The sequence below is a fragment of the Hemiscyllium ocellatum genome, unplaced genomic scaffold (genome assembly GCF_020745735.1).
Source record: "Hemiscyllium ocellatum isolate sHemOce1 unplaced genomic scaffold, sHemOce1.pat.X.cur. scaffold_276_pat_ctg1, whole genome shotgun sequence".
Taxonomy (NCBI): Eukaryota; Metazoa; Chordata; class Chondrichthyes; order Orectolobiformes; family Hemiscylliidae; genus Hemiscyllium; species Hemiscyllium ocellatum.
The window spans coordinates 75,201-94,551 of record NW_026868195.1 but is presented as its reverse complement, the minus strand read 5'-3'; the positions used below and the strand labels follow the sequence as shown (position 1 = coordinate 94,551).

The 19,351-nt window shown below is 49.3% G+C and overlaps 1 long non-coding RNA gene across 1 annotated transcript in view; it reads left to right on the top strand.

Annotated features, from left to right (window-relative positions):
- Nucleotides 1-7,362: 7,362 nt before the first annotated feature.
- The window catches only part of LOC132812486 (uncharacterized), a 58,001-nt gene continuing 46,012 nt past the window's right edge, over nucleotides 7,363-19,351 (top strand). Inside the window, exon 1 of the long non-coding RNA XR_009643675.1 lies at nucleotides 7,363-7,451. This is a non-coding gene — a long non-coding RNA (uncharacterized LOC132812486). The remainder of the gene's footprint in view (nucleotides 7,452-19,351) is intronic.

The following is a 19,351-nucleotide window of genomic DNA, read 5'->3' as shown; positions in this document are numbered from 1 at the left end:
CTCCATATGTATTGTAATTTAACCATACAGTGATCACTTCTTCCAAGAGGATTCCTAACTCTGAGGTCATTAATTATTCCAGTCTCTTTGCACAGGGGCCAGATCTTGGATAGCTTGCTCCCTTGTCAGTTCCATTTCATACTGGTTAAAAAATACAATCATGAATACGCGTAATGAACTCCTCAAGACTGCTCTGACTGTGCTGGTTTGACCAATCTACATGTAGATTAAAATCACCCATGATAATAGCCGTACGATTATTATAGGCATTAGTTATTTCTTTGTTTATTGCCCATCCCAATGTGATGTAATTATTTGGTGGCCTACACACTACACCTATCAGTGACTTTCTTGTTAGAATTTTGAATATATCATTCCTGTTTCTCCTAATGTGTGGCAATAACAACAACTACTTACATTGTATGGAACTTTCACAATGGCAAATCTCCTCAGGTGCTTTATGAATGATCAAAACATTGATTAAAGAGAATGATTTTAAAATACATCTTAAAAGGAGGATAGAGAAGGTTAGGGACGCTCTTCCACAGACTTCTGCCCTTGACAGCTCCAATTGTGGAGAATGCAGGTGGGTTGGGTTGGAAAGGGAATGTGCAAAGGGGAAATGGAGGAGCGCAGGCAGTGCATAAAGTCTTAACGACAGAGGAAGTTCCAAACTCAGTCAATCATAGAGAGTATGTCTGTCTCATGGAGTTTGAAGCACTGCAACAGGTCCATGCATGTCATGACTACACTGCTACAAGAGATTTCTGCTGTCTTAAACAGAGTGACGGATCTTGTATTATGGGCTTTCGAAATGATACTGATCTCTACAAGACATGGACAAGGGCAATAATAAGATGCTGCAACAGGAGGGGAACAAGTAACTCCATACAAAACCCTACTCCTCCTCACCTATTTTCAACTTCAAAACCGAGGGATTATCCCACCATAACACTTTGCCCCACAATCGTGATATCTGGCTGTGCACAAGGAGGAGTGGCACAGACTGCACTGGGACCCTGAAACACTTGGTATAGATTAAAATCATCTGAGTATTGAGAGCCCCACCACATTGTATGCATTTTCGATTGTTTTTACTCTGTTCCTGACTTCCCTTGTTTTACCTCATGAACTTGTTCAAAGTTGTTTTTATACACACCTGCACAAGCTGTGAATTGAACCCAGGCCTCTCGGTCCAAGTGTCGGGATATTTTCACCGCATCATAAGGCATCAACTCCAACTCCCCTTATCCCTGAATATTTCTGGTGCTTAGCTGCTGAGTCGCGCCTGAATCAACTCTGCAATTGGGAGGAAGGGGCGGACCTGGAGGACCGAGCAGCGTCTGGTCCTCCAACTAGGGTGAGTGAGGAGCGGGGCCAAAGCATTCTCGGGAGTGAATGCTTCAGGATTGGTCAGAAAGCAAACTGTTTTGCAGGATTGATCATTCTCACGACATAGTGGAGCATTGGACTTCTCTCATAAAACAATGTGAGATTTTTAGAAATAGTCAAAATGTAAATCTGACAAAGTACATATTTCCAATCGATTTACACAACTCGAGAAACAAACTTATTTTCAAACTCCCGGAACGATTGGTAATTTACATACCTGGCCGGTATGGTTTAATTGGACCGAACAATCTATTTACATGCTAGACATATCTATTACTGTAACTCGACAGAGTAATTGTTAATGTCTAATATTTCTCCCGTGATTCTGTGAGTTATAAATATTCTCTATAAACTCACTGATGATCTCAGATGCACGCGCAGTTTGGTTTCTATGAAGCGCATGCGCAGTGTCACAATAACCAAGACACGGCGAGACATGGAGCAGCTTTCTCCGAGTGTGGCTACGATCGGCTTCAGAGAGCGGACTGGGGGAGCCTCATTGGGAGAAAGAAGCGGAGAGAATTCACAAGACGCGGACATAGGTGAAAACAATCCGAATACGCTCCCTCCAGGCCCGGATAAGGAGATGGTGGTCTCTGTCGGGAAAGCGGCCCAGGGTCAGGGCCGCCATTTATTTGAGGGAAGAGGGAACGCGGGCCTCGGAGCCGCCATCTTGAGAAGGTCAATGTGCAGGAGGGCGGGGCTATCGGGGTCTCGGACAATCGGAGGAAGGACCTACCTTAGATTACTTCACTAAAGACATGAATGATCCAGGTAGATTTTTCTTAACATCAGCAATTGTTTAACACTCACTTATAGGTTTTTAATTACATATTTTTGAAGCATTTAATTCACATTCAATCGTTTGCAATGATGGGATTTGAACCTGTGTTCAGAGCACATTTGCTGAGTTTCTGGATAAATTGTCTCACATAATGCCACTAGGCTATCATTCACCTGCTCATAGGTTGTGCATCCCAATGCAATATGAATCAAAACCCTTTCTTCCTGCACAATTGTTTGATCTTGCACTCTGGTGATATCACTCAGTAACTCCATGTGGTATCCCTCACTGTGTGGGTCTAATTGTTGCCTCTGACAGTGTCCCTCGCTCTTGCAGCTACTCCAGATCCTGAGCAAACAGAATTCTCCACTCTAGAGAGACGATGGAGACTGGGATGTTCCAAATTTCTGTGGGACTCAGTGCCATTTGACATATGTAGCCCTCAGTGCATCAGTCTAATTTCCCATTCTGTCTATCTGTCTGTAGGTACTCAGGAAGGTCCTGACCTAATAGAATTCCCAGCTGCTGGGTGTCTCATTCATCACCTCATTGAAGATGGTTTGTCAGCCAGAGAGACAAAGGGCAGGGAGATCTGGAGCCTTCAATATATCCTGCAGTGGGTAAGATCACTCACAGTGCACAGAGCAGAGAGCAATGAGAGGGCTCCAAACATCAGCTAACAGGACATGACATAGCTATAGTGCTGGAGGGGGAGTTCAGTACAGACACACCCCAGGTTCAGTCACTGCCTTTGCTGTAGGTTTGTTGTACAAAGGCAACATCGGGAGTGTCACAGTTATTAAGCAGCCTGTGCTGTCTTAGTGAGCATCAATACAACAGAGGGGAAAGCAGACCTCCCACGAGAGGGTGGGAATGCCATCTAAGAATGTTCTGTTCTGTGTTCCCTCTCCCAAACTGTATCTATGACTTGTTTTGTGGATCAGTGTCTTCAATCATTCTAACGCTAAAAACAGTTCCTATCTCTTTACTTTCCTCCCCTCTCACCAAATTCTTAACATGTTTGAACCCTGCTCCAGTCCAGAATACCATCCATAGCTCTCCTAACTTACTTCAGTCTCGACAACATGCCTTGTCACGATAGTCCACTCCCCCAATAGCCCAAGACTTAGGGTCTGTTTCTGTGCTGCATGACTCTCTGGCCGAACTCATCAACGCTGACCAGGTTTCCTGTACTGAATGAGCTGCATTTCCCTGTGTTTGGCCCATGGCCCTTCAAACCTTCTCCTCTCCATGTTCCTGCCCAAATGACTTTTCCATGTTGTAATTGTTCTTTAATCCAATGTGCCCCTGGCAGTCCGTTCCGTATATGAACCGTCCTCTGTGGAAAATGATACCCCTCAGATCTCTCTTTAGGTCCTTGCTCTGGATCACTCTTCAGGCCTTATCCATCCTGCTGTGGGACGCAACCCCTCCCTGGTGCAGACTACCCTCGGGCCTGACCCATCCTGCTGTGGGAAATAATCTCGCTCCAGTACTGACTCATTCGGGCTTTAATCATCCTGAAGTGGGACACAACCCCTCCCCGGTACAGACTGCCGTTAGGCCTTAACCATTCTGCAGTAGGTCCACAATCCCTTACCGTTACAAATGCCCTCGGGTCTTACCCATCTTGCTGTTGACACATCCCGTCCCTGGTACAGACTCCCCTCGGGCCTGACCCATCCTGCTGTGGGACACAGCCCCTCTCTTGTACAGACTCCCCTAAGGCCTAACCCATCCTACTGTGGGACACATCCCCTCCCCGGTACAGCCTCACCTCGGGCCTTATCCATCCTACTGTGGGACACATCCCCTCCCCAGTACAGACTCCCCTCGGGCCTTACACATCCTGCTATGGGAAACATCCCTTCCCCGGTACAGACTCACCTTGGGCCTTATCCATCCTGCTGTGGGATGCAATCCTTCCCCGGTACAGACTCCCCTGTGGTCTTACCCCTCCTGTTTTGGGACACAACCCCTAGCCGGTACAGAATCCCCACGGGCCTTACCCATCTTGCTGTGGAACTGAACTTATTCCTGGTACCGTCTCCCCTTGAGCCTTACCCATCCTGCTGTGGGACACAACCCCTACCCGGTACAGAATCACCTCGGGCCTTACCCATCCTCCGGTGTGACTGAACTCCTCTCCGATACATTCTACCCTTCAGCCTTACCCATCCTGCTGTGGAACACAACCCCTACCCGATACAGACGACCCTCAGGCCTCACCCATCCTGCCGTGGGACACAATCCCACTCCTGCGCAGACTCTCGATGGGTCTGACCCATCCTGCTGTGGGACACAACCCCTCCCCGGTACAGATACCCCCCCAGCCCTTACCCACCCTGCTGTGGGACACCACCCCTTCCTGGTACAGGCTCCCCTTAGGCCTTACCCACCCTGCTCTGTGAAGCAGACCCTTCCCGGTACAGAAGACCTTTGGGACTTACCCATCCTGCTGAGGGACACAACCAATCGGGTACAGAGTCCCCTTGGGCCTTACTCATTCTGTTGTGGGACACATCGCCACTCCTGTACAGACTCCCCTTGGGCCTTATCCATTCTGCTCTGGGACACAACCCCACTCCTATACAGACTCCCCTGGGGTCTTACCCCTCCTGCTGTGGGACACAACCCCTACCCAGTACAGACTACCCTCAGGCCTCGCACGTCCTGCTGAGTGACAATACCCCATTTGGGTACAGACTCACCTTGGGCCTTACCCATCCTGCTGTGGGACACAATCCATTCCTGGTATAGACTCCTCTCGGGCAGTACCCATTCTGCTGTAGGACACAACCCCTCCCTGGTACAGAGTCCCCTCGGGCCTTACCCATCTATCTGTGGGACACATCCCCTCCCTGATGCAGTCTTCTCTCCAGCCTTACACATTCTGACATGGGACACAACCCCTCCCGGATACAGACCCACGTCATGCCTTACCCATCCTGCTATTGGACACAACCCCTCCATGGTGCAGACACCCCTCGGGCCTGACCCATCCTGCTGTAGGAGATAATCTCGCTCCAGTACTGACTCTTTCGGGCCTTATCCACCCTGCTGTGGGACACAACCCCTTCCCGGTACAGAAGACCTTTGGGTCTTACCCATCCTGCTGAGGGACACAACCACACGGGTACAGAGTCCCCTCGAGCCTTCCCCATCCTGCTGTGTGACACAACCCCTCCCCGTTGCAGACTCACCTCCGACCTTACTCATTCTGCTGTGGGACACAGCCCCACGCCTGTACAGACTCCCCGAGGGCCTTACCCATCTTGCTGTGGGACCGAACTCCTCCCTGGTACCGTCTCCCCTTGAGCCTTACCCATTCTGCTGTGGGACACGTCCCCTCTCTGGTACAGACTCACCTCAGGCCTTACCCATCCTGCTGTGGGACACATCAGCTCCACGGTACAGAAACCCCTCGGGCCTTACCCATCCTGCTGTGGGACACAACCCCCACCTGGTACAGAAACCCCTCGGGCCTTACCCATCTTGCTGTGGGACTGAACTCCTCCCTGGTACCGTCTCCCCTTGAGCCTTACCCATCCTGCTGTGGGACACGTCCCCTCCCCGTTACAGACTACCCTCAGGCCTCACCCATCCTGCTGTGGGACACGTCCCCTCCCCGTTACAGACTACCCTCAGGCCTCACCCATCCTGCTGTGGGACACGTCCCCTCCCCGTTACAGACTACCCTCAGGCCTCACCCATCCTGCTGTGGGACACGTCCCCTCCCCGTTACAGACTACCCTCAGGCCTCACCCATCCTGCTGTGGGACACGTCCCCTCCCCGTTACAGACTACCCTCAGGCCTCACCCATCCTGCTGTGGGACACGTCCCCTCCCCGTTACAGACTACCCTCAGGCCTCACCCATCCTGCTGTGGGACACGTCCCCTCCCCGTTACAGACTACCCTCAGGCCTCACCCATCCTGCTGTGGGACACGTCCCCTCCCCGTTACAGACTACCCTCAGGCCTCACCCATCCTGCTGTGGGACACGTCCCCTCCCTGTTACAGACTACCCTCAGGCCTCACCCATCCTGCTGTGGGACACGTCCCCTCCCTGTTACAGACTACCCTCAGGCCTCACCCATCCTGCTGTGGGACACATCCCCTCCCTGTTACAGACTACCCTCAGGCCTCACCCATCCTGCTGTGGGACACGTCCCCTCCCTGTTACAGACTACCCTCAGGCCTCACCCATCCTGCTGTGGGACACGTCCCCTCCCTGTTACAGACTACCCTCAGGCCTCACCCATCCTGCTGTGGGACACATCCCCTCCCTGTTACAGACTACCCTCAGGCCTCACCCATCCTGCTGTGGGACACGTCCCCTCCCTGTTACAGACTACCCTCAGGCCTCACCCATCCTGCTGAGACACAAAACCCCACTTGGGTACAGACTCTCGGCGGGCCTTACCCATCCTGCTCTGGGACACATCCCTTCCCTGGTACAGTCTGCTCTCCGGTCTTACACATTCTGCCGTGGGACACGACCCCTCCTGGATACAGACTCCTGTCATGCCTCATCCATCCTGCTGTTGGACACAACCCGTCCCCAATACAGACACCCCCCAGGCCTTACCCATCCTGCCGTGGGCCAAAACGCCTCCGCAGTACAGGCTCCCCTCAGGTCTTCCCCATCCTCCTGTGGAAGCAGACCATCCCCGGTACAGACGTCCTTCGGGCCTTACCCATCCTGCTGTGGGACACAACCCCTGCCCGGTTATGAGTCCCCTCGGGCCTTACCCATCCTGCTGTGGGACAAGTTGACAATTGTATTGAATAGAATCCCTCCAGTGTGGAAACAGACCCTTGGTCCAGCAAGTCCACACCGAGCCACGATACATACCCTGCTCAAAGTAGCTTCAAAATATATAGAAACAGTGATCACCGAATTGGTTAAAAAAAACTCCGCAGTTACATTGGGCAGTTTAAAAGTCTCACTATATTGGCGATATGTTCCTTTTCTTCAAACAGGTAACATTTTTATTAAAGCAGCAGATGCTCATTGTGAGAATGTCTCTGTTAAACTCGAACCTGTTCTGTTCTCTGTGTAACAGGCTGTTGTTGGTGTGTGCGATGGGCTGTCACTAACAGTGTAATTGACCTGGGAGTCCTTGATCAGGTTTCCTTTGTAAATCTAGTGATCAGTGAACTACACATCTGATCTTCTTAGCAAAAACAAAGAATCATTTCTCAACGAAAAAATGGCACATCACAAAGCTAGTTCATGGATTTCCTGCACACACCACTGACCAGTGTTTATGGTAAGTCTGTTTCCTGAATAATTCTGAACTCGGTCTGTAACTCTAAAAGTATCTGGATTGCTTGTCAGTTCGTTGCGAATTCAGCCTCTTTGTTCTGAGCTGTTTTGATGCAGGCGGTGGCTTCATTCTGTCTCTGCCAAGCTTGTTTTCTCCTTCTGCTGTGAATCTGGGAGATTCCTTTCTGCAGATTAGAATATTCAGTGACTGAACATTGAATGACTTTTGACTTTAACAGAGTAATGGCCTTGATTTCAGCTAATTATTCATTTTCCATTTCCTGGTTGTGTTGAATGTTCCAGAAACAGGCTCTGAGCAATGTTTCCATTCACTTGTGTTGGAGTCACTGACAGCCACGTGGTCAATCAGTTTCAGGCGGATGGATTAGTTTCTCTGTCCTATTAGATGGTGGCCACTTGCTCAGTTTCCGATGGCTCACCTCAGCATCAGTCCATCAGCTGCTGAAACCCTGCATCCAGCATTTGTTCCCTCTCACCGTAACTACTCCAATACAGTCCCAGCTTGTCTCCTACATTCTACCTCCATATCCTCATGATCACCTCAGATTCTACTGTCAGTATCCATACAGCAAGTCACGTAGGTCATCCACCTCTATTTCACGCTCTCTACATTACATTCAGTCCAAATGTAATTTCAGATTTGAATTCATTGCGTTTAAATACACCCATGATCTTGTCCTGTTCAAACGTCCAGGTTCCATTAGGTAGGTGGGTGTCCACGTGGTTGGGTTGGAGCATCAGCAGGACCCACTGAGGATCGTGCAGGGGACAAGATGGGGTTGGATACGGGATGTTTAAGGAGGGAGAGTTGGTGTATTGTTGGGGATAGCTTCTCAGGGGAGTAGCACAGCGATAGCCAGGTCTATAACACCACAACTCAATGAGTTATTGGGAGAGGTTGGATAAGCTGGGACATTTTTCTTCAGAGCATAGGAGACATAAGGGAGATCTTCTAGAAACATATATGATCATGAGAGGCATGGATAGGGTGAATGTATTCAGTCTTTTTCCCAGGGTTGAAGAATCGAGGACTAGAGGGCATCAGTTTCAGGTTAGAGGGGAAAGAATAAAAGGGAACGTTAGCAGCAACTTTTTTACACAGATGCTGATACGCATACGGAATGAGCTGTCAGTGGAAGTGGCTGAGGCAGGAACATTAACAACATTTAAAAAGCATTTGAACAAATACATGGATAGAAAAGGATTAGAAGGATATGGGTGTGGGGTGGGAAATGAGGTTGCCATGGATGGACATTATGGTTGCCAGGGATCGGTCTGGCCCCTAGGGCCTGTCTCAGTGCTGGAGGACTCTGTCTCTATAACTGACTCTGCTGTAGAACAAGGTCGGGCAAAGTCCAAGGGAGCGAAAATGGGAGGAGAGCCACTAGTTGGGGGAAGATTCTCTAGTAAAGATATTTCAACTCTGTTGTTACTGTGGCTGCGTCCGAGACTCCAGGATGGGGGGGTTGTTTCCCTGGTGCCTGCGTCAAGGACATCTCTGAGCATTTGCTTGAAATTCTGAATTGGGAGAATGGGAGGCCAGAGGTCATGGTGCACATTGCTACCAACGACACGGGTAGAAAGAGGGATGAGCTCCTGACGAGTAAGCAATGGAAGTAGGGAATTACTGAAAAGCAGGACCTTGAGGGTTGTAATCACTGCGTTACCACCAGTCCCATGTGCTTGTGAGACAAGGAATTGAAAGATAGCAGAGATGAATGTATGGCTGAAGAGCTGGTACAGGGGCAAGGTTACAGGATCTTGAATCATTGGAACATCTTCTGGAGCAGGGGTGACCTGAACTCAAGGGGAACTGATATCTTCACAGGGAGGCTCGCTCCTGCTACAAGGGAAGGGATTAACCTAGAATGACAAGGTCCTGGGAACCACTGCAGTAGGGCAGCATGTGTGTTTGGGGGGGGGGGGCGGGGGGAGAGGAAGGTCGAAAGATGTAAACGAAAGGAAATACAGAGAAATAAACACCATAGTACGAAAGGGCTGATGGTGCTAATTTCCACACAAGGCGCAACATAGCTAAGGTAGTTAAGCTCAGATCCGATATTGTGGCCATTCCAGAGATTTGGTTTGGAGAAGGACAGGACTGGCTGCTCAATATTCCAGGGTTTCATTGTTTCAGACAAGATGGAGAGGAGGGTAAAAGAGGTGGAGAAGTTGCATCACCAATCGGGGGAATGTTACGCCTGCACTCAGGACATACTGGAGGAGCTCGCCCACTGAGGCAACGTGGTTAAGAAGGATGCAGTTACTGGGATTATACTAAAGGACCCTCAATCTGCCAACGATACCTCGAGGTATAAATATCTCGGCAGATTATGGGAAGAGGCAATAACAACAGAGTTCTCAAAGTGACTTTAAATTCCCCACCATTTGCTGGCACTACTTTAGAGCAAGAGGCTGAGACGGTGCAGAGTTTGTAAAGTGTATCCAAGAGGGTTTCTTGAAATAGTAATGTAAAGGAGGAGGAGGGACCATAGTGGACCTTATATTGCTGAATGAGCCTGGCCAGGTGACTGACCTTTCAGTGGAAGACCATTTTGGAAACAGTGATCACAAATTAAGTTTTTTAAGGCAGCTACGAATAAATGGGATGTTTCTAAATTGTGGGATTGCAAATTATGTCAGTATTAGGCAAGAGCTAGGGAGTGTTAATAGGGAGGAGCTGTCATTAGACAATGCCACATTGGGCACGTGGGAGTTAGTTAAAGGCCTGCTGATTAGAGTTCACGACCAGCATGTTCCAGGAGGGAGGAGGGATAAGGCTAGCAATGTAAGGGTCCATTAGATAACGAAGGAGGCTGGGAATTTAGTCAAAGGGGGAAAAAACAAGCCTATGCAAGGTTTGGGAAGCTAGATTTGGACATGGCATGTGAGGAATGTAAAAAAAAAACAAAAGCTGGAAGGAACTTGAACAGGGAATGAGCAGAGCAAGGAGGGGCTATGCCCTACGCAAGTAAGGTTCAAGTGAATGCCAATCGTTCTGGAGATAATTACCCACAAGAGGATATGAACATGGATCGTTACTGTGCAGTGCAGGCCTTTTGTCCCTCAATGTTGCACCGACCTGTGAAAAAAATCTGATGCCTATCTAACCTACACCCTTCCAATATTACCCATATGTATGTCCAATGACCATTTAAATGGCCTTTGCGTTGGCGATTCTACTACTGTTGCAGGCAATTATGTCACCTCTCAACCTTCTTCTCTCCAACTAAACCAGCTTCCATTCCCTCAGCCTTTCCTTGTAAGACCTTCCTTTTATACCAGGCCATATCCCAGTAAATCTCCTCTGAACCCTTTCCACAGCTTCCACATCACGAGGAAGAAGGTCGGGCCAGGCAAGACTAAAGGAAGGAACTTGTGTTGAAGTCAGTGGAAGTGGGCGAGATCCTACTTAATTACTTTGCATCGGCATTCACCCAGGGAAAGGATATAGAGGATAGTGAGATTTGTGTGGAGCATGCTAATGTACTCAGGCATTTTTGACGTCGAGAAAAAAGCATTGGATTTCGTGAAGAGCATTAAAGTGGATTAATCCCGAGGGCCCGATGGTAGCTACCCCAGGTTATTGAGAAAGGCAAGACAGGAGATTGCTGGGGTCTTGGCCAAGATTTTTGGATCCTTGCTAGCCACTGGAAAGGTCACAGAGGACTGGTGAGTAGCTTATGGTTTTCCTCTCTTCAAGAAGGGAAATAGAGACAATCCAGGAAACTATACCCCGGTGAGTCTCACCTCAGAGGTTGGGAAGCTTTGGACAGAATTCTTACGGATAGGATTGATGCGTCTTTGGTAAAGAGTGCCCTAATTAGGGACAGTCAGCACAGCGTCATGGGATGCACAGGGTTGACGGTCGAAATGTTTTACCCAGAGTTGAAATATCTTTACTAGAGAATGTGCGTTTAAGGTGAGAGGGGGAGAGCTCAAATGAGATGTGAGGGGTAATATGTTTTCCACAGAGTGTGGTCGGAATCTGGAACATGCTGCCAGGGATGGTGGAGGAGGCAGATGTGAGAGGGGTGTTTCAGGGGTTTTTGGGTAAGCATGTGAATATGCAAGGACATGGAACAAAGATAGGCAGAAAGGATGAGTTTAATTTGATGTCACATTCAGCACAACATTATGGGCTGAAGGGCCTGTTCCTGTGCTGTACTGTTCTTTGTTGTGTTTCTTTTGTTACAACATGACGGTGAACCCCTCTGTTAATTAAACCAAACACCCAGAAAAGTTCACCTCACCATGTAATCTGTTAAAGTCTGAGTGACCGAGAACTCTCAAATTCCACTATTTAAAGAGAATAGCATTAATTTATTTTTAACTTGAAAAGTGAATATTAAACAACTATTCATAAATCTAAGCTCCCCCCTTTCTCTTCACTGCTTATTAACTGCCTCCAGCTCCATAACTATATGTTATTTCAATCAGACACTTATTAAAATTACATCAATTTAATTTCAAACCCACACAATGACTCGTTAATTGTGTCTTTCTGCTACTGGCGGAGGATCTCCCTGGATCGTCGTTCTCCTCTTTTACTCTGAGTATGTTTCATATGAAAAGGTACCCTTTGATTGAGAGACTTTCCTAATTTCTTGGCGAGCAAGATATTAACTCTCCCAGACAGCAGTTACTCTCTGACCAATTATTAAAATGTCCACATTTTATACGCCCCCATCAGATCATCTCATTGGCTTGATGGTGGCAAAACAATAAATTCAAACTCGATGGGGTTTGGAATCTTGGGATATAATTTAAACTGATCGGTTAAATTTGAATTATTGTCAAACAGCAACCAACTCCGGTCTATATTTCACAGCCAAATGTTACATTTGTTTGTTTTCCCAGTACACTCTGGGATTGCTGGCCAGTCACAGACAGTACACAGCTGCTTGTAAGCTCTCAGTGCAGAAGAGTGTTCTCTCCTTCTTAAAGATTTAGCACACACCTTCAACTTTATAACACTTCGAGCATTAAACTGGTCCTCACCCTGAATAACTTCTCTTTTCAATCCTCCCACTTCCTCCAAACTAAAGGAGTTGCCATGGGCACCCGCATGGGCCCCAGCTATGCCTGCCTCTTCGTAGGATATGTGGAACAGTCCATCTTCTGCAACTACACTGGCACCACCCCCCACCTTTTCCTCCGCTACGTCGATGACTGTATCGGCGCTGCCTCGTGCTCCCACGAGGAGGTTGAACAGTTCATCAACTTTACTAACACCTTCCATCCCAACCTGAAATTCACCTGGACTGTCTCAGACTCCTCCCTCCCCTTCCTAGACCTTTCCATTTCTATCTCGGGCGACCGACTCAACACAGACATCTATTATAAACCGACTGACTCCCACAGCTACCTGGACTACACCTCCTCCCACCCTGCCCCCTGTAAAAACGCCATCCCATATTCCCAATTCCTTCGTCTCCGCCGCATCTGCTCCCAGGAGGACCAATTCCAACACCGCACAGCCCAGATGGCCTCCTTCTTCAAGGACCGCAGATTCCCCCCAGACGTGATCGACGATGCCCTCCACCGCATCTCCTCCACTTCCCGCTCCTCCGCCCTTGAGCCCCGCTCCTCCAACCGCCACCAAGACAGAACCCCACTGGTTCTCACCTACCACCCCACCAACCTGCGCATACAACGTATCATCCGCCGCCATTTCCGCCACCTCCAAACGGACCCCACCACCAAGGATATATTTCCCTCCCCTCCCCTATCAGCGTTCCGCAAGGACCACTCCCTTCGTGACTCCCTTGTCAGATCCACACCCCCCACCAACCCAACCTCCACCCCCGGCACCTTCCCCTGCAACCGCAGGAAATGTAAAACTTGCGCCCACACCTCCACACTCACTTCCCTCCAAGGCCCCAAGGGATCCTTCCATATCCGCCACAAGTTCACCTGTACCTCCACACACATCATCTATTGCATCCGCTGCACCCGATGTGGCCTCCTCTATATTGGTGAGACAGGCCGCTTACTTGCAGAACGCTTCAGAGAACACCTCTGGGCCGCCCGAACCAACCAACCCAATCACCCCGTGGCTCAACACTTTAACTCCCCCTCCCACTCCACCGAGGACATGCAGGTCCTTGGACTCCTCCACCGGCAGAACACAACAACACGACGGCTGGAGGAGGAGCGCCTCATCTTCCACCTGGGAACCCTCCAACCACAAGGTATGAATTCAGATTTCTCCAGTTTCCTCATTTCCCCTCCCCCCACCTTGTCTCAGTCGGTTCCCTCAACTCAGCACCGCCCTCCTAACCTGCAATCCTCTTCCTGACCTCTCCGCCCCCACCCCACTCCGGCCTATCACCCTCACCTTGACCTCCTTCCACCTATCCCACCTCCATCGCCCCTCCCCCTAGTCCCTCCTCCCTACCTTTTATCTTAGCCTGCTTGGCTCTCTCTCTCTTATTCCTGATGAAGGGCTTATGCTCGAAACGTCGAATTCTCTATTCCTGAGATGCTGCCTGACCTGCTGTGCTTTGACCAGCAACACATTTGCAGCTGTGATCTCCAGCATCTGCAGATCTCATTTTTTACTCGAGCATTACCTTATCAGCAAGTTCATTTATTAAAGTGACAAGCAGCAGGTTGTTTACATGACCTTTTTGGCTTCATATTTCAATTTCAACATAAAACAATGGCTGGTGTTTGTGAGAGGATCATGTTGCTGTGTGCAACAGACTGTCAGTAATAAGATTATGCTCCCGATAACGCAGATTTCCTTTGTCTGTACATTCTGCATGAAGTGATTTTAAACACCTGGAAAGGGGTTTGGTTTTCCAATGTGGTTTCCATCAATGCACTTATTGGAACCTCAGGCAGACAGACAGACACAGATGGGGGCAACTTTGTTTTCCTCACTGAAGGAAGCACATGCTGCCATCAGAGTGTTTGTAACAAAAGGGCACTGACTCATTCCTGGGCCTGGAGGTTGTTTACCAAGTGGGACTAAGTGGGTGAGTACTGCATGTGAATAAGAAGTGTTTTCATTGAACTGGATATTATGACCAAAGAGATTGGCAGGGTTGCTGTTGGCAGCTGTCCTTCTGATAGGAATCTCCAACAATGGGTCCCAGTCTCAGGACTGGAGAGCAGCCTGAGTGACTGAGACAAGGAGAAATGACTTCACTCAAACACCTGGGAATCTGTGATCATTTCCACCTCAAGGACGGACTCACTGACTCCATTCCACAGAATAATTTGCAATGTTTGCGATACTAAATGGATCAAAAGATGTTGCAGAAACTGGGTGAGTTCTGAAAAGTTAATGATGATGTTACTAAAATGAACACAAATGCTGTGGCTGCTGGAAATTTGAAACAGACTGGCAGCTGATGTAGAGAGAGAGAGAAGCAGAGTTCATGTTTTGCATTTGATTAGATTAGATTACTTACAGTGTGGAAACAGGCCCTTCGGGCCAACAAGTCCACACCAACCTGTCAAAGCGCAACCCACCCAGACCCATTCTCCTACATCTAACACTACGGCCAATTCATCTGACCCGCACATCTTTGGATTGTGGGAGGAAACCTGAGCACCCGGAGGAAACCCACGCAGACACGGGGAGAATGTGCAAACTCCACACAGTCAGTCGCCTGAAGCAGGAAATGAACCCAGGTCTCTGGCGCTGTGATACAGCAGTGCTAACCACCGTGCCACCCACAACCCTTTAATCAGAACAAGGAATGTTATTAAGCTGCAGTCAGACTCCTGGTGCTAAATGGTATAGTTCTGTTTGTGTTGCTAAAGTTTTTTGGGGGGAGAAACAATCCCCTCAATTGCTGGACTGTGACATTGTGATTGCGCTATTGAAACAGCAAGGACTCTTTCTGGGTCTCATTGATGTCTGGGTGTAAATTAGGGTCCGTTGTTCATCGCTGACTCTGTAGGCAGTTCTGGTACATGGGAATATTCAATTTAAAATGTTGATCTTGCAAAATAACAAGGTTTTCTCCCAGACAAGGAATCGGGCATCCATTACTGATCCTGACTGACCATGAAAGGACTGAAACCCAGAGATTTATTTTTGTGACTGACGCAGTCAGATGTGGTGTACAGTAGCTCTCACAGTCCTGTCCTTCCACACACCCCGGCTTCTGGACTCAGAATCAGAGGATCTCGATGGCGAAACACTTCCAGCAGATGGGACAATTCAGGAGATACCCATATTTTCCCTCGCGGGAATCCTGAAAAGTGGTCAGTCAGGATCATAATTGATATTTCTTTAATATTTACTCAGTGAGTTCCTAGAACAGAGAGATTGGAGACTCAGATTGTCAGCTTGAAGAGGAGTCACTGCTTTGATGTAGGGAATGGAAGGGTATAATTTGGATTGTTCATTTCACCCAATTGTAGAGGGGGCTATAGCTTTCATTGTGAGGGGGAGCTTGAGAGAAGCTGTTTTGTCGCGGTTGTGGTGATGTTTACACAAACTTTCAGGAACGGATTAATGTGTCAGTGTTGACAGGGGGCTTCGAGGGGGTTGGGGGGGATGTACCTCTGTTTACAAGGGGCTCCTGTCCCCTCACCCATCTCCAATGCCATTTAACCCCCTGACCCCGCGCAACACCGTTTCCCCAAGCACCGCCATTGCCCCCAACCCCGTCCCCCAAACCCCATGCAAGGCAATTTCCCCCCACCCCCGTGCAACACCGTTATCCCCCCAACCCCGTCCAACAGCGTTCCGTCCCAACCCCGTTCAACACTGTTCCCCTCCCAACCTGATGTAACACCGTGCCCCTCCCACCATGTGCAACACCGTAGCCCCCCCAATCCCAGAGTCCCAGATTGCGTAAGGTAATCCCAGACAGTCCCAGAGTGCGTTAGCGATTCCCAGAGTCTGTGGAAGAATTCCAGAGTGTGCGAGAGTGTCTCAGAGTATCCCAGATTGTCCCAGCGTTTTTAAGGGAGTCCTAGAGTGTGTGAGAGAGTCCCAGAGAGTCCCGGAGTGTGTGAGTGAATGCCAGAGTGTGTAACAGAATCCCAGAGAGTGTAAGGGAATGCCAGAGAGTCCCGGGGTGTGTGTGAGAGAATCCCAGGCTGTGTGTGAGAGAATCCCAGAGTCCCACAGTGTGTAAGGGAATCCCTGAGTGTAAGAGAGGATCACAATGTCCCAGAGTGTGCGAGAATGTCCCAGAGTGTGTAAGGGAATGTCCTGTGGTGTGTGTGTGTGAGAGAATCCCGTGGTGTGTGTGTGGGAGAATCCCAGAATGTGTATGAGAGAATCCCAGTGTCTCCTGGTGTGTAAGGGAATCCCTGAGAGTCTTGGGGTGTGTGAGAGAATTTCAGCGTGTCCTGGAGTGTGTAAGAGAAACAAAATGTGAGAGACTGTCCTAGAGTGAGAGGATCCCAGTGTCCCACAGTGTGGAAGGGAATCCTAGAGTGTGTGAAAGAATCCCAGAGTGTCTCAGTGTGTCAGAGAAACCCATTGTTTCCCAGAGTTGGTAAGGGAATCAGAGTACGCAAGAATCCCAGAGTGTGTGAGGGAATCCCAAAGTATCCCAGAGTGCGTTATGAGAATCAATGTCCCAGAAAGTGTAACGGAATCCCAGAGTGTGTGCGAGTGAATCCCAGAGTGTCCCAGTGTGTGAGAGAATCCCATTGTTTCCTAGAGTGTGTGCGATAATCCCAGAGTGTGAGAGAGAATCACAGTGTCCCAGAGTGTGTAACTGAATCCCACAGTGAGTGAGAGAGAGTCCCATATTGTGTGGGAGAGTCCCGGGGTCCCATGGTGTGTAAGGAAATCCCCGAGTGTAAGAGAGAATCACAGAATGTACCAGAGTGTGCGAGAATGTGCCAGAGTGCCCCAGGGTGTGTGAGAGAGTCCCAGAGTGTGTGACAGAATCCCGGAGTGTCTCAATGTGTGAGAGAATACAATCATTTCCCAGAGTGTGTAAGGGAATCCGAGTGTGTGGGAGAATCCCAGAGTGTGAGAGAGAATAAGAGTATCCTAGAGTGCGTGAGCGAATCAGTGTCCCAGAGAGTGTAACAGAATCTCAGAGTGTGAGAGAGAATCCCAGAGTGTGTGAGAGAATCCTATAGTTTCCAAGAGTGTGTAAGGGAAACCAAGAGCACATGAGAGAGCATCACAGTGTCCCACGGTGTGTAAGGGAATCACAGAGTGTGAGAGAGTCCCAGAGTGTCCCAGGGAGTGTGAGAGCCTCCCAGAGAATCCCAGGGTGTGTGAGAGAGTCCCAGAGTCTGTAAGAGAGGATCCCGGTGTCCCAGTGTGTAAGGGAATCCGAGAGTGTGTGGGCAAAATCCCAGTGTCCCAGATTACATAAGGGAATCCCAGAGAATCCCAGAGTGTGTGGGAGAGGGTCCCAGAGTGTGTGGGAGAGGGTCCCAGAGTGTGTGGGAGAGGGTCCCAGAGTGTGTGGGAGTGGGTCCCAAAGTGTGTGAGAGAATCCCAGTTTGTCCAAGAGTGTGAGTGAATCCCTGAGTGTCCCAGAGTGTGTGAGAGAGTCCCAGAGTCTCATGGAGGGTAAGGGATTCCCCGAGTGTGTAAGAGAATCCCCAAGTGTAAGAGAGAATCTCCAAGCTTAAGAGACAATCCTAGAGTGTGTACCCAGAGTGTGCGGGAGAGGGTCCCAGTGTCCCAGAGTGTGTAAGGGAGTCCCAGGGTGACTAAGGGAATCCCAGAGTGTGCGAGATAATTCCAGAGTGTGTACCCAGAGTGTGTGGGAGAGGATCCTAGAGTGTGTACGTGAATCAGAGTGTGTGTGAGAGAGTCCCAGATTGTATGAGAGAATCCCAGAGTGTCTGAGAGAGTCCAAGAGTCCCATGGTGTGTAAGGGAATCCCCGAGTGTAAGAGAAAATCACAGAAAGTGCGGGAGTGTGCCGACTGTGTGAGAGAATTCCAGAGGTGTCAGCTGAGCATGTCCCCAGAGTGTGTGTATGGGAATCACAATGTGTGTGGGAGAGGTTCCCAGTGTCCCAGTGTAATTGGGAGTATCATAGAGTGTGTGAAAGAATCCCAGGGTGTGTGAGGGAATTCCAGAGTGTCCCAGAGTGTGGGAGAGTGTCCCAGAGTGTATGAGAGAGCGTCGCAGCGTCCCAGTGTGTGTAAGGGAATCCCAGAGGGTATGCGAGAATCTCACTGTGTGAGAGGGAATCCCAGAGTGTCAGCTGAGTGTGCACCCAGAGTCTGTGTATGGGAATCTCAATGTGTGTGAGAGAGGGTCCCAGTGTCTCAGTGTGTGAGAGAGTATCCTAGAGTGTGTGAGAGAATCCCAGGGAGTGTGAGGGAATTCCAGATTGTCCCAGAGTGTGTGAGGGAGAATCCCAGAATGTGTGAGAGATTCTGAGTGTGTGTGGGAGAGGGTTCCTGTGTCCCAGAGTGTGTGAGAGAATCCCAGAGTGTGTGAGAGAATCAGTGTCCCAGTGTGTGTGAGAGTGTCCCAGAGTGTGTGAGAGAGGGTCGCAGTATCCCAGTGTATGTAAGGGAATCCCAGAGTGTGAGAGAGAATCCCAGAATGTCCCAGAGTGTGTGGGCGTGTCCCAGAGTGCGTGAGAGAATCACAGTGTCCCAGAGAGTGTGAGGGAATCACAGTGTGAGAGAGAATCCCAGATGGTCCCAGAGTGTGAGAGAGAATCCCAGTGTGTCAGAGAATCCCAGATGATCCCAGTGTGTGAGAGGATCCCAGAGTGTGAGAGATAATCCCAGTATGTGAGAGATTCCCAGATGATCCCAGAGTGTTTGAGAGAATCCCAGTGTGTGAGAGATTCCCAGATGATACCAGAGTGTGAGAGAGAACCCCAGTGTGTGAGAGAATCTAAGATGATCCCAGAGTGTGAGATAGAATCCCAGTGTGTGAGAGAATCCCATTTGATCCCAGAGTGTGAGAGAGAATCCC